Source organism: Emydura macquarii, unplaced genomic scaffold, assembly GCF_026122565.2.
Source record: "Emydura macquarii macquarii isolate MOO-44397 ecotype Brisbane River unplaced genomic scaffold, CSIRO-AGI_Emac_v2 contig_2063, whole genome shotgun sequence".
In the NCBI taxonomy this organism is placed as follows: domain Eukaryota; kingdom Metazoa; phylum Chordata; order Testudines; family Chelidae; genus Emydura; species Emydura macquarii.
The window spans coordinates 429,239-444,376 of NW_027132200.1; the positions used below are offsets into that span (position 1 = coordinate 429,239).

At 41.6% G+C, this 15,138-nt stretch overlaps 1 protein-coding gene across 1 annotated transcript in view; it reads left to right on the plus strand.

Annotated features, from left to right (window-relative positions):
- The window catches only part of MYOM2 (myomesin 2), a 146,232-nt gene that overhangs the window by 116,067 nt on the left and 15,027 nt on the right, over positions 1 to 15,138 (plus strand). The gene's annotated exons all lie outside the window — the stretch shown is intronic.

A 15,138-nucleotide genomic window follows, 5' to 3' on the forward strand; every position in this document is an offset into this window, starting at 1 on the left:
GAGATTAAACCTCTTAGCAAACTAAAATAACCCAGTTTTCCCATTATTATTCCAATTTAGTATTTAAGACCTTTTTACAAAACATCAGAGCTAGTCTCCACAGCATACAAAGTGAGCATCAGCAAGAATTTAATATTATTCTTATCTCCTTCTACAGAACACAGGTTAAATGTAGCTGAGACTATCAAATTATTGCATGTTATGGCAGCTTTTCAGAGGTATCCTTGGGCACGGCAGACAAGGTTAGACTCATCTCAGTTGTAACTTTTAGCTGGTCCTTTTAGTTAAGCAAGCTTCAATTATTTCCTTTCAGGCAGAGGGAAATAATTTATTATGACAGTTCATCTTCTGCTGAAGTACAGAAATTATCATTTACTGAAATACTGTATTCAAAAGACGAAGCATTTCTTATAAGCTGTTTCATCTTTTGCAATGTGTATTGTCCCTGTTTTCTCTGTACACAGGGATCTCGTTTTAAAACATTGTTACCAGTAGTTAGAAAATCAGATGAATACTCGGTTAAAAGAATTTCTCAAAGCAGACTGCATTGAATTGTCCGCAGGGATTTTAAGGTCTAATGAGTACTACAGGGGCAGATAGGGTAGCTTGCCAATCAAGGCAAATTGAATCCATAATTAGGTATGTTAGCATTTGCACGTACCCTTTATAAGCTTAGTTCCCCTTTTAGTTTAATTGAATTACATTTGAGGATGAGGTGAGAGAAAACCGCATATTTACTGGGCCAGGTTCTCAGCTGTCACAAATCAGATGCAGTCAATGAAGTGATACCAGTTTACACCAGTTGACGATCTGGCCTGTAATTTTTAAAAATTTAGGGCCCCATTAAAGTTAGCCATACCTCTTAGAAAATACTTTTATTAGAAAGATTTTATGTCAGTTCATGTTGTGTGAGTTTCATGTTGTGCTTTTCTAGGCAATCATAGCATAACACAGCAGAGCTGGCTTTTCACAGGTAAGATGTCAGCCAGTTGTGCTGATGGGTCTGAAGTTGCTGCTGGATCTGTCATGTTGGCAGATTGTTGCAAGGCTGATTGGGCTGCCTTTCCTTTGGGCACCTACTTCCTTTGAATCATCTTTGATTTGTATGCTGTTTATTTGCTTGAAAATTCCTCTCAAGATCAATTTACAGGTGTTTTTTATGGGGAAAGGATTTTTTTTAATGGCTGTATTTGTCTTTAGCGTAACTCTTCCTCCAGCCCATATGGTTCTCTCAGATCCTCCAGCCCAAAAGCATGCACACACTACATTCATCTGCTCACATCTGGAGAAAGCGTTTCTGAGATAATAGCACTGTAAGTGGTGTTAACCCAAAGATTGCTTTTAAAGGAAACTTTTGAAAAAGAACAAAACCCCTTCTTTCCCACTTTGCAGAAGGAGAATTAATCCTCTAGGTGGCACCAAAAGAACAAGATAAAAATGAACAGGTCTTAAAATATTCTGCCAACTCTAGCATATCCATCTTTTTGATGCAAACACATCACTTATGGAATGGGAGATTATTAAAAGCATTATGCTTATGCCTGTGACAAGGACAGGTTCAGCAAATTCTGTTTCCAGGAAATAGCAGGTGATTTTGCAGGCAATAATGCTGCCTCTTAATCTTTGCATGATACTCTTTAGGAGGAATAAAACATTCCTTTGGACGAATTACAAGACTCTTCTGACATTAAGTTTTTCTTATGATGTGAAACATACAGAACATGTGATATATCTGTACAGTGTAGTTAGACGATGAAGTTTAAATGAATACTTATCAGACCTAGCAGGCTCAGCAGGTTTTCAAAGCACTATTTTAAAGCTCTGAACATTTTGCACAGAGGACCAAGTCCTGCTGTTCTTATTCAGTCCTTACCCAAACAAGACTTCTTTAGAAATGAATGTGAGTTCTGCAGGAGTGAAGACTGCAGGATCTGGCTCTAAGCACTGACATTGCAAGCTTCAGTGATGTCAAGCTCTGTAACAAAGTACTAGTAGTATATATTAATATTGCATTCCTCCTTGGAATGTGCAGTGGTTCAGTGCCTGCATTGTCCTTGGATATTAGCTCAGGGTTTATCAGCCTGCTACATTTTAAAAATAGCATATTTAATCTCAGAGCCCTTTGTTTATGGACATGTGAACTCTGTGGCCACGCGTTGGTGCATTGTTAGTCAGCAATACACTTGTCTCAGTGTTTAAATTAACAGGGCCTGATTTTCTATTGTTGTTGCTACCTTGTTTTACAGTAATTTGCTCAGTTTTATACTCTGCCATTGATGTGGATGGAAGAAATGGGACACAGACACTCTTAGATGGTTAATGTGGAGGCTGCAACTTTATTGAAAACTATTACCTAACTGGGGTAGCTACCCAGCAAGGTTTTTCTTCTCGAATGGCACCAATGACCCAGGCAGGTGTAAAGTCCATGCTTCCTCTACACCCTCAGGCCTGCCATGAGTCCCTGACTAGAAGCTTGAGACTCAACATGCTCCCTTCCTCCCTGCTGGAAGTGGGAGACATGAGATAAAGGAAATCACAAGCTGTCTACACTTCATGCTTTTTTCAGTGGACTGGAGTGTACATACTCATGTACCCTTAGCATAGGTATAAATAGCAGTGTAGATGGTGAGGCATGGCTTAGTTGAGTAGCATAAAGACATTCCTGAAGGGTGTGAGTATGTAGGCGAGCACATATTCTACGCAGCTCTCCACTTGCGCCAGTGGTGCTTCCCCATCTACACTGCTATTTTTAGTAATGAGTGTCCCTTTGCCTCCCCATTGCCGGAGTCTTTCCTTACTACAGTGAGAGGCTCTGGCAGCGGCGTGCTGCTGCAGCTTTTCCCCACTACCTCACCTTTGTCAGAGTCTTTCACTGACACATGCAGCTACACACCACATTGTGGAAGCTACCTGCTTTTCACTGCGGCATGTAGCTACTCGTACCCTACATGTCACCACTGAGGCAACCCCCTCGCCATCAATGCTATGCTTAGGACCAATGCCCAAAAGCCCAATGGGTTACAAGGACCACAGGTGGGGCCAAATTTTCCAAAGAGCTCAGTGCCCATGTAGGCATCTAAATAAGGATCACATCCAGCACTTACCACCATGACATCAGCTGGCAGAAGTTCAGTACTCAGCTTTCACCCAATATGCTGGGCACTTCTGAAAACCTGGCCAGTTATTTAGGTGCCTAAATGCACCTGAGCAATCTTGACAATCCGGCCCCAAGCAATGGGCTGAATCCTTCTGAAAATTGTGGCCATAAAGACTTATATGACATCTCTCCACCCTCTATAGCATCTGTGCCTATCACAAACTTCCTCACTATGCCCACAGGAGCTAGGTAAGAAGAATTGTCCCCATTTCACAGAGGAGGAAGTGAGGCACAGAGAGATTAAGGTAGAGATTTTAAAGGCACAAATGGAAGTTAGGCACCCAACTCCCATTGCTTTCCAGGGGTGCTGATTTCCCCTTTGTACCTCTGAAAACGTCCCCCAAGTGACTTGCCTAAGGTCAAGCAGGAAGTCAGTAGTAAATCTTACAATAGAACAGATTTCTAGAAACCCAGCTCCGTGTCTTAGTCAGAGACTGTCCTTCCTTCCTATTCAAAACATTTCACAATTCAAAACAAAACAAAATTTGAGTTGTGAAAAAAATATCTAGGGTTTTTCTTTTTTTAAAAAAGGGGCTTGAGAAATACTATATCAGCACTGCTAATGAAATAGTAGTTGAAACTTAAAGATAACAAATAGAGGGCACAATTGCCATGGAGCGTAGAAGGTACTGTGTATAATCATGATATTATCCCTTTAGACAGTGTTCCCATGACCTCTGAGCCATTGGATTTGTGATACAATTTATGTATTGACAGACAAACTTGGAAATAATTCTGTGTAGCAAGCAGGATCCTCTTCTCTTTAAAAGCTGTCCAAGCTCACAAGCCTGAAGCAAGATTAACTTGCTGCTATACTACCAATTTTGCTGTTGGACTGCTGCATGCTCTGTTTTATAATGAGCCAGTGGCTTTGCTCCCCTCCCTTTCTCTCGTCTTATATAGTATTGAAATAGGGCAGCAGAAACTGAGAGGGGAAGCAGTGGCTCTTCCCAGTTGTCTATATAAATCTCTCCACTTGAACTCCATGTGGCAGGGTCTTTGCAATCCTGGGGGGGATTTGGAGGAGCACAGATGAAAGGGCAGAACAAGGAAGCAGTCTCACTGCCTCCCGTGTTCAGCATATTTCTATGGTAGTTAATGCTGCTCAAACTAAACCAGCAGTGTTTCTCCAATTGCGGCTCCTACTTCCATCAGAGAAGCAGACTGACTATGTCTGGAGGGAGGACTTTATAGAATCACCATTCCTGGTGGAAGGCTCTGAGTGCAATCAAAAGCATGGAGTAAAAGCTGAAGGAGTTGCTAGTTAACACATGTTTGCTGGATATTATTGACTTCAACTTGGCCTAAAAGCTCTGCACATGTGAAGGAACTGCACCCTGACAGCACTGCGGGCTAGAAGAACACTGGAATACTACCCAAGTAAAAGAAAAGCTGCTGCTTCATTCCAAAGCTTCCAGCTGCCTCCTTGTTCCCTCAGTTCCAGAGAAGTAGCCGTGTTAGTCTGTATACAGCAAAAACAACGAGAGTTCTGTGGCACTTTAAAGACTAACAAAAAATTAAATTTGTTAGTCTTTAAAGTGCCACAGAACTCTCGTTGTTCTTGTTCCCTCAGTCTCTCTTTTCACACATGCTCAGTGCTCCCTTGACTTTTTCCTTCTTAGTTACCTCTTGCACTGTAGCCATTAGTTACCATAACTAAGCATAAAATCTTTACATATCCTCTTTTTCCAGTGTCAAAAAATTTAAAAATAAATGGGACGGATTCTGTTCTTGGGTACACCAATAAAAATCCAGAGTAAGTGCATTTATTAAGCCAACGGAGTCCCTCTGGATCTCCACTGTTGTAAATGAGAACAAAATCTGGTGCACCTCTTTACAGGGGTGTGCTAATAGAGGGACTGATCCAAAGTCTATTGCAATCAATGGAAAGACACCCATTGACTTCAGTGGGCTTTGGATCAGGTCCTTAGCACTAGAATGAGCCTTTAGACTCAGCTCTGAATGTGGGCTGGCATGTAGCTGCACTGCCCCAAGAGGAATACCAGGAATGTATTCCAGCTCAAAGAGAGACAATTCCTCCCTAGGCTCCCCTTTTGCATCAAGATGGGGTAAGGAGAGAGGAGTAGTTTATGCTAGACTTTGTGGAATATAGCCTACTTTTCCCCTGCACATCCAGTCAGCTACTCTACTCAGTGCACGCTCCCTGCTCATCTCCACCCACACACAACCCATTTGCTCCTGGTGAGGGGGGAGCAATACACCCTGCTCTCCCCGCCCATGTTTAGAGCCTTCTTCTCCTGTATACTGCTGCTTAGGACCTGGGCACAATCTAAATGTTATTTCCTATAAACAACAATTGTCAGACAGCAAATTCATAGGGAGAGGAATTTAATTTTCAAAGTACAAGAGTACTGGAAATAAAAATTACATCTGAAAAAAGGTCTAGGTTACTTCCCTAAAATTTTGGTTTTGCACTGATAATACACTTAATCTACACCATTTAAGAATACTAGTAACGTTCCCTCTTTTTAACAATTCCGATGTATAGAGAGATTTTAGAAAAGCAAATACACATCATCTGCAGGGTTTGCCATCCAACTATTGTAGAATTGGGCTAGGGCTTGAGAAGCTGAAATTGACTACACACAGACCATAAACAGAATTGAAATTGACTAGTCTGTATTCATTGTGCAAACTGAAAAGCAAAAAAAAAAAAAAGCAAATTTAATGAAAGACTATAAACAATGAAAAGTACATTTAATTTCTAAATTCTTCCATGTGGAATAGCGTGTGGTATTGTTTATAATACGCATAAGGAAGTTATATTTTGTATACAAACAAAAACCCTGTTATTTCTAAATCTGTTTTACACTCTTCAATTGTCATTTAAACTGTGTTTTTGTTTTTAAAGTATTTTTAACTGCATTGTTTTTTTTCTCCAATGAGCCAGCTATACTAGTTGTCTAGCAAGCAGACTGACTGATGCAGCAAAGGAAAAAGCATGCACATGCAACAAATACTATGAAATGTATATCTTTAAATGCACATGATTAATATTATTACTGCTAGCATTATTTAAACCCAGTCACTGTGTAGAGAGAAATGGGTAACAGAAAAGTACTTTTAATACCTGAATGAGTTGACATTCTAAGACCTTTTTCCTTGAAAACATTTAAAATGGCATACAAGTGAGTAATCCCATTTCAGTGGGACTACTCATATGAGTAAAGTTAAGCATGTGCCCATATTTGAGGATGGTACTGAAGCCCAGATCCTGTTACCAGATTTGCCTGTCACCTTGGGGTACGCTCATTTATTAGGGTTACTTTCCTGGAAGGGGTGTGTGATTCTATTAATGTACTGCTTGTGTTATTGGCAAGTTCATATGGCTACAAGTCCCCTCCCAATGGAGCTATCCTGCAGGACCTAAGGTTTTCAGGCCCAGATGCAAATAAACCCCCCACATATATACACACACACATTCCAGATTAACAGAGTGCATCTGATCGGATCAGCTATCAGAAGTCTAAGCTGACCCCTTATCTGTCCGTGAACTCAGCAGGCTGGGTTACACAACACTTTCAGTGGTCACCCTTATATGCCCCTTTGCACCACACCAGAATAGAGCACACATCTGAGCAGGCTGGGTCCAAACAGCACTTTCAGCTACCACCCTTATTTGCCCCTGGACTCTGCAGGCTAGGCTGAGCAGCACTTCTCAGCTGCCTCTCCTCCCCCTTTATGCGCCACAGGTTCAGCATGTCGCTATTCCCACTCTCACTCTACAATTGTTCTAGTAGTAACCCCCTTGATGAGCAAACCCCATAGGATTTTTGGGCACTTGGGGGATCTATGGCTTAGATAAAAAAGTTTTGCTGCAGAGCAAGATAGGGAAGCCAAGGACACAAAAGGAGTAAATGAAGTTTGGAGAGAGAGACTGGCAACCAGCATGATTATAAGTTATTTTATTGCCAGATATATAAAACTTATGATGCTAATAGTAATAACCATACAAGGAGAAAAAAACCAATCAAACAGTTACAATATTACACAATTTCAGTTGGGGTATTGGAGAAAGCTAGCCCAGGTTCGGTTACAAAAGTCATGTGTAGAAAGTTATACTGGACTAAAAGAGAGAGAGATTAAATTAGGTCTAAGGGAAAGAAGTAGGCTTAACCAGAGAGAGAGAGAGAGAGAATGTGGGTGTGTGTGCGTGGGGCGGGGTCTCACCACTCCGTGCAGCTCAAAGGTTCCCAGGAGACAAGCTGTTCAGCTTAGGGTCCAAAGTACTTGAGACAGGCAGAGCCCCCAACATGATCAGTCAGGAAAAGGTGAAGTCCCAGTGGAGCTGATGCAGCATTTAGAGGCAGGCATCAGAACAGAGGTTTGAACTTGGGTAGGGGTTTTTGTAGGGAAGAAACAATGGTTCAGTGGTTCAAGGGAGAACACTAGGTTTGTTTATGGATAAATAATGACTCGAGGGAGTATACCAGAGTGGTTTTGTTTATGCTGGACAACAGGAGCTGAGCATTCCTGGCTATGGGCAGTGTTCCTTCCAGGGAGCTCACAATGCAATCAGGCAGATTCAGTGTTTTGGAGATCAATAACCAGAATGATCGATAACTTTGGAGCTGGGTGTGTGCAGGTGTGGGTTCATTAACCTCAGGTGCAGACATCTCCCATCATGCAGTGTGTCCCTGCTTTTCCAATCCCAGAATTCAGTACGGTTCCTGCTTTGGAGCTTGGCTCTCCATTCGGTATGCTAATTCTTGTTCCATCTTCGAAGTAGATAAGGTTTCTGTTTTCCATTCAGTGTGCTAATCGAATGGATATCATGTGCAGGCTTTTTCCTGTTTTGGCGTAGAATTCCCCCAGGAGTAAATTATCATACCTGCTTAAATTCCATGATCATATGCTATTTTTTTTTTAACAGGGCCCCTGCCTCATTCAATGCACCGGGGCTGAATCAGATTTGTGTAATTAGTGAAGGAGGCTGTTGGCTGTAAGACACTTGCCTCATATGTTGCAAAAGTTGGATGTTGTATAGTGTGCGAGGCAAGGGGCTGGCAGGAAGAGAAAGATAGCTTCATGATTAAGGCAGCTGAGTGCTGCCCTGGAGAACTGGATTCTATCCCTGCCTTGTCATACAGTTCCTAAGTGATGCTTGTCAAATCACTTAAACTAAACTTTTCATAGCTAGTCACTAACTGTGTGTTCCTCATTTTCTGGGTTCCAGACTTGAGATGCTGGGGTCTGATTCGCTGAAGTGCTGAGCACTTACAGCTGCAGCTGAAGTCAATGGTGGCTGTATTTTGAGAATTTAAAATGCTATGTAAGGCTAAGTGCTCTGAAAAATCAGGTCCTAGCATCTCACATTAGTTAGCCAAAATTAGTGGCTACTTTTGACTTTAATCTCTCTGTGTCTTAGGCCTTGTCTTCACTTACCTCGGAGATTTGGCGGCACTCGACTGGAGTTATGCAAGATACGCAAAAAACTTGCATAAATCCCGTTGACTTCTCTGCTTCTGTTCTGCACGCCGTGTTCACCACACTGCACCACTTGAAAAGGTGGTCTTAATATGTCAATTTCTGGATCGACTGAGTGGGTCTTTGCTGACTGCTCAGTCGATCCAGAGAAGTCGATCTGATGGCAAAATTTGCCTCCATCAGTGAAGACATAGCCTTAGTTTCCCATATGTAAAATGGAGATATTATGATCTCCTAACCTCAGAGGGTGTGAAAATAAAGTAATTAGTCTTTTGTATATTAGATAACACAATGCAGGCAAAATATGCTGGGACACTAGATAAAATGCAGGTGCAAACTAATATAGTCAGATTTTAGTTTTTTAAAGGCAAATTAGCTGGCTCCTTAGTAGTCAGTTCAGATCATATCTTTGAGGTTGCCTTTGAGGATCTAAGCCTTATTGTTTAAAATCTTCACTGAGACAGTGGGAATGAAAGGGGTGAGTAATGCACAAGAAGAGGGAGACTTTTCCCTGCAGAATGAACAGCCTGGAGGAAGGATCCAACAGGAGTTATTAGGCAGCTTGGATGGAGTGAAGGTGGGGGATGGGAAGAGCGAAGAGCAGAACTGCGTGTAAAGAAGCAGCTTTATGTAAAGCCTTGAAGGTCAGGACAAGAACATGCAGAAAGTGTTGGGAAGCTGGTGAAGGGGAACGACAAGGCTAGAATGGTAGGAGACAAAGCTATTCCAGGCAGGAGTCTTTTGGATGGACTGGGAAACAGTGGGGAAGATGTTGCAGTAACCAAGGCAGGCAGAGACCAAGGCATGAACAAACGTTGAAGTGATACAGAAGGGGAGAAACTGAAAGTTTCTGAACTGTTGTAAAGGAAAAACCTGCAGGATTTGGCATGGCCAATAGCCAGAGTTAGTAGGGAGGAGAGGGGAAAATCAAATATGGCCCCAAGCATATAAGCCTCAGAATGGGAATGATAGTGGACATTTTGATAGGGATAGAAAGAGGAGTTTTCAGGGAAAAGATCAGGACTTCAGTTTTCAGCACGTTGAGTTTTATAGCAGATGTTGGAGATGCAGTCATAGAAAGGAGACTGGGCAGAGGGAGAAGGGTCAGGATAGATCACGAGCTGTTGGTTTATAGGTGGTAGCTAAGTCCACGAGACTGGGTGAAGTCACCCAGGGATGATGTGTAAAGGAAAAGAGGAGCTAGTTAAGGGTGGAAAGTTTCTGGATAAACTGCTAATTAATTTGCATCCATGGGGCCCATGGAGATATGGACTGTGTAAGTGCGTATTTGCATGTTCATGTGCAGCATATAACATAAAGCTCTGTACAGAGGAAAATACCCCCAGGAGTGGGAAAGCCTTCTTTATATATCATATTCATGGAAATAAAGGGCACAGATTTAGCTGTGGGGTTTTTTCCTTTTCAGATTGCCAGTAACTCTCTGGTTTGGACCAACAAAGGCAAGATATTTCAGAATTAAGGGTGCCACAGTGAGCTTCTATCCAGGGGAAGGCCTCGCCAGCAGCACAGCAACACAAATAGGATCATTTTTCAAAGCTCCTCTACCAGGCACTGTGGAGCTGTGCCCTGAGTGGACAGCTTTCCCACACACTGAGCGTGACGAGGGATTTAGCCACATGTCTCTCACTGAAATTAATGGGAGCTTTGTGGTAAATCCTTGAGTCAGCTTTGAAAATCTTAGCCTGAAACCCTCTCTGCTCAGTCTACCTGTCAGCCATCTCTGGAGCTCAATAGGGCCTGGGAGGTGATACAATCTTAGCAGTGGCGTTACCTCAGCATAGTCTTTATCACAAGTCGTGGAATGCTCCTACACTCCACTGCTGTGTGGAACTAGCTTTCCCAAGGATAGTAGGGCATATTCTCTTTTATCCTATGGGCCACAGATGGGAAGCAGAGCTTCAGTCTGGTGGGCTCCATCTCCTTTCCCCAAATAAGCACCACAACAGAGCTGTTGTTAAGCGAGAGTTCACCTTCAGGCCCCACAGCCCCTTTAAATTTCCTTCCCTGGTTGGCTGATAGCAGGATAGAGCTCAAATAGAGCACAGCAGTAATTGCACTGCTATCAGTATTCTCTGTGCAGTGATTTCATACATCAGGGTGTGTACAGCTTGCTGCTTTGGTTTTACAAACCCAATAATATCTTTAATAGAAAGAAAGGAAGAACTACTGTGGTGTGTCAGATTTACCGATGCACTCAGGTGCTCTGCACCACTTGAGTGATGCAACACAGCCATAAACCTGGTTTAAGCCGGCTTTATGGCTGCTCTGCATTGCTGGAGTGGTGCGAAGCAGCCAGAGCACACCAGTAAATCTGGCCCTATATTTTTGTGGAAGTTCTTTCTGTAGGCACTCTGAGGAAGAATTTCCGATGGTTTCATTTCATTGCCCTAGTATAAGATATTGATTGATCAGTTGCAACATTGCAGTACTTGGCAAAAAAGAAAGCAAAGTGATATATTTTATCTACTGTTTCCTGTTTTTTCAGAAAATCCTGCCCTGCTAGGCATATTTTAGTTTGCTGCATCGTAACAAACTGCCTCAACTGCCATGCAAAAACTGTCTTGCAAGAGTAATGGGAAGCTACTTCAATAGCTCTCACTTTAATTTTTCTACTGTTTTATTTTTGGTGGGTATCGCTACTTCGGTGAAGCTTCCTGGCTTTTGAACATGTGTTATGATATCACAAAGCATAAAACATAAAATGAAACAGGAAAAATTACAATAAAGTACTTTGTCCTGGGGCAGAGAATCAGCAAAAGACTTATGCACCACTTAAATCTTGTTGTGAAGATTTGGTTGAGGCATATGCATTGTTCTGGTGCTCTGATCATGGGTGAATTGCATACACGCTATATGCAGACACTTCTAGACTAACAACCAAGCTTCAGAGGCATGCCACTCTTCTATTGCTGCAGATGTCATTGCTTTTCAAGCCACAGTAACAATATATTTGGCCACATATGTATCCATTGGGAATACATCTCGTGACACATGACCACAACAGAACATTGTTGAAAGTCTTCATAGAAGACTTGAATGAAGGAAGGGTAGATGACTGGGCCAGGAAAAGAGGGAGAATGTTCCTAGCATAATGAGTGGCATGGGAGGAGGTGATGAAAGAATGATGTAGAAGATGCGTGTCCTGGTTGTGCGAGAGGCTAAAGGAAGAAATGACAAGAGATGTAAGCAGGTATAGTGCTGATTGTCAACCTCAGAAAAAGAGACCCACTCTAGCTTGTCCCATTGTTACACCTTCACCATTGAACAAATTCTAAAAGGAGAAAGAGAGGTTAAGAGACAAGACTGTAGACCATGATATGCAAGACAACATGCATAAAGAAAGAGTGAAAAGCTAGCATTCTACAAAATAAGTCCAGCTCATAATATAAGGATTGAAATCTGAGTGATAGGTCTCAAAACATACCTGTTAATGGGGAATCAACCAGGTTGAGGCTAGAAAAATTCAGACTGGAAATCAGGTGCGTGTTTTGAAGTGTGAGGGTAATTAACAATTGAAACAGCTTACCACAAGATGTGGAGAATTCACCATCACTTGGAATAGCGAACGAAGATTGGGTGTCTTTCTAAAAGATATGCACTCAGTCAACCATAAATTATGGGGCTTGATGCAAGAATTTCTGGGTAAATTTTATGGCCTGTGTTACGCAGGATCTCAAGCTAGGAGATCATTCACTTCTAACCTTAAAATCTATTAATCAATGACAGCAGCCCCCTGGCAATCCAGTGCCATTCATTGAAACTTTAGAGTATGCATGCATTTGGAGGTGAGATATAGGACAAAAGAATAAGAAACTATATCCACTAAAGAAGGAAATATTAATGACAATTTAATAACAATTACAAGTAAAAGACGGGAAGGTTTTAGTGATCTTTCTGCAAATCAACTTGTATGTAGTGAGGATGTATGAAACTTTTCCCAGAGTCACAGATATGTGTCATGCCATTAGCAGTCTTTGCAGCAAAAGACTGAGACTATTAATAATAATGAGTTGTGTGTAACCTCTCATGTATTAGGCTGAAATTTTGATTCACACTGTCTTGCCAAGTGATTGAAAATAATGGGTTCGTGTTAAATGACAGTTCCTTGGGCATTCTGGGAGTTGTGGCTCCCAAGGGAATAATTATCTCTTGCGCTACTATTGAGCACTACTGAGCACTATTACTTGATTGCTATGGTGATTCTGCTGCTCAATCAACATATAGTTTGATATTTGATATAGTTTGATATTGCCCTGTTAGTAGTGCTCCTGCAAGGGGAAAGACTCATGAAAAAGAGTTCCCAGCAGTGTACCTCACTGAGTCATTTACTATTTCAGCTATACTTTACTTTCATGATTAAATTGTGTTTATGGTACAAGAAGAAGCATATAGAAATAATTCATTATTATTATTACGATTTAAGGATTATTATTGCTACTGACAGGTTTATGAATGAAGATAATCTAAGAGAACAATGGCGTGTAATAAAACCAAAACTGGGTCTGGTGGCACCAGTCCTAGAAGAAGATGTTGAAGAAACATTGAGCAACATGAAAAGTAAGGAAGCTCTTGGCCTCCATAGCATACCAGCAGAAGTACAGAAAGGAGAGATCACAAAGAAAGCTTTCCAGGTTCTGTGAAGAGTTAGATTATTTAACAGCTGTGTCACTAAGTGCTAGTATCACTAGACAGTGATTACAGTGAGTTGCTTATAAATAATCCAAGATTCTCCCCTCTTTTACACCAGTGTAAATCAAGAGTAAAGCTATTAAAGTAAATGCCATTACACTGGTATATGTCAGAGGATCACCTGGAACTCTCTCTCCTATCTTCCAAGCCCAAGCCCTGAAAAGCCATGGATGCTGGCTCAGCTACAGACTAGCTCATTCAGCAGAAAGTTTGGTGTGTCCAAGAAGCTAAAACGCCAACCCGTCCTACCCCTCAGGAACAAGCAGTGGAACAGCCAATAGGGAGAGGAATGCTATATACAAACTCTGTGCTTCTCACACTTCTCATGGTTCTTAGGAGCCCATGGGAGTTATTCCAGCCCTAGCACTCATGTCCTTTACTGTCAGCAGCCACGGGAAACAGTGAATTCAGGCCATGGACACTTTAGAATTCTTTTCTATCTTATTGCTATTGTATTCAACTGGGAAAGAACCTTTCCCTCACATGGCAAGCCCAATAAACAGGAAGAGCTGTTATGAGGTATTCTGTGTCCACTGAACAGTCTTCCCCCTTGAAACTGAAAACATCCTCCTCAGAATAAGACCTTCCACTGGGAAGACGCACTGGGGCTTCCATTTCTGTTGACCAGGAGGCTGGTTTGGACCCCAAGGGGGTTCTGTTTGACCACAGAGTGAATGATAGATTAGAGCAGCATCATAAATCGAAAGCCATTTTGCTGACAGTTAATGATGCAGAAGAAAAGTGAGCTGAATTTCTGACCAGCCTGTAATTAAACTTGTGTCAGGATTGAGGTTTATCAGGAAAAAACCAACAATACCATCATTCATACAAGGATCTGCTTTTTGGGCACAACAAGGTGCTTATCTGTGCATGAAGCCTTCTTGATCATATTCTCATAATAGTTTACTTACTAGAACATAGAGAGAAAACAATGATATGATGTACAGCTTTAATGACATACTTTTATCTTTCGGACGTAAACTCATAAACAATCCTCTTTATCTAGCCAAATGTGCTGCCCTTTTTAATCTTTCAGCATTTATTGCTGCCATGCTGAAGCAAATTACTTTGTACTAATTAGCATAATTATCAAGTTTCTATGGCAAAAATCTTGACTTGAGAAATGTGTAATAGTAGCCGCCTCTTTTCATTCTTTGGAAATGAATACAGTTCCACCACTGCTTTGTAGAGCTGAAGATACTGTGGGCAAAATTCACCCCTTCTGCACCTTTTAAGCCTATTGTTCTGAGGGTCTATGTAGGACTTAAATGATGTGTAGACCTTGTGCTGGCCTGCGCAGTGGAGATTAAGACATCCTGTGCCATTTTCGTTGGTAGGTAAAAGTCTATCAGCATCTAAACTGGTCCCCTACAACTTCGTAAAATGGATGTCCTTTTATGAAGGCCAAAACAAAACAAGAAATAACATAAGTAAATTCTCTCTGAAAACATGATAAGGCCAACTCTCCAGTTGTGTTCTAGCAAACTGCAGGCAACCAGCAACTCAGAAAATCAGGCCACTTATATAGGGGCCTAAAGTGTGAATATTCACCCAAGTATGACTATTTCGGCCTGAGTCTGCTCCATAACATGCTGCATCTTTCTCTTCTGCCTCATAAAATGGCAGCAGCCTCTGTAAAGTGCCAAGTGCTAGATGTTGAAATGATGCAGCACACGGAAATCATAGCATTTACTAACCCCACCACGTATCAAAATTACTAGCTAGTAAGGCATCATTGGCGGAACTGCTGCTACCTGATTTCTTGTGATGTTCATCTCATTTATCAGTAGTTTATTGCATCACATTTTTTTTTATTTCATTTT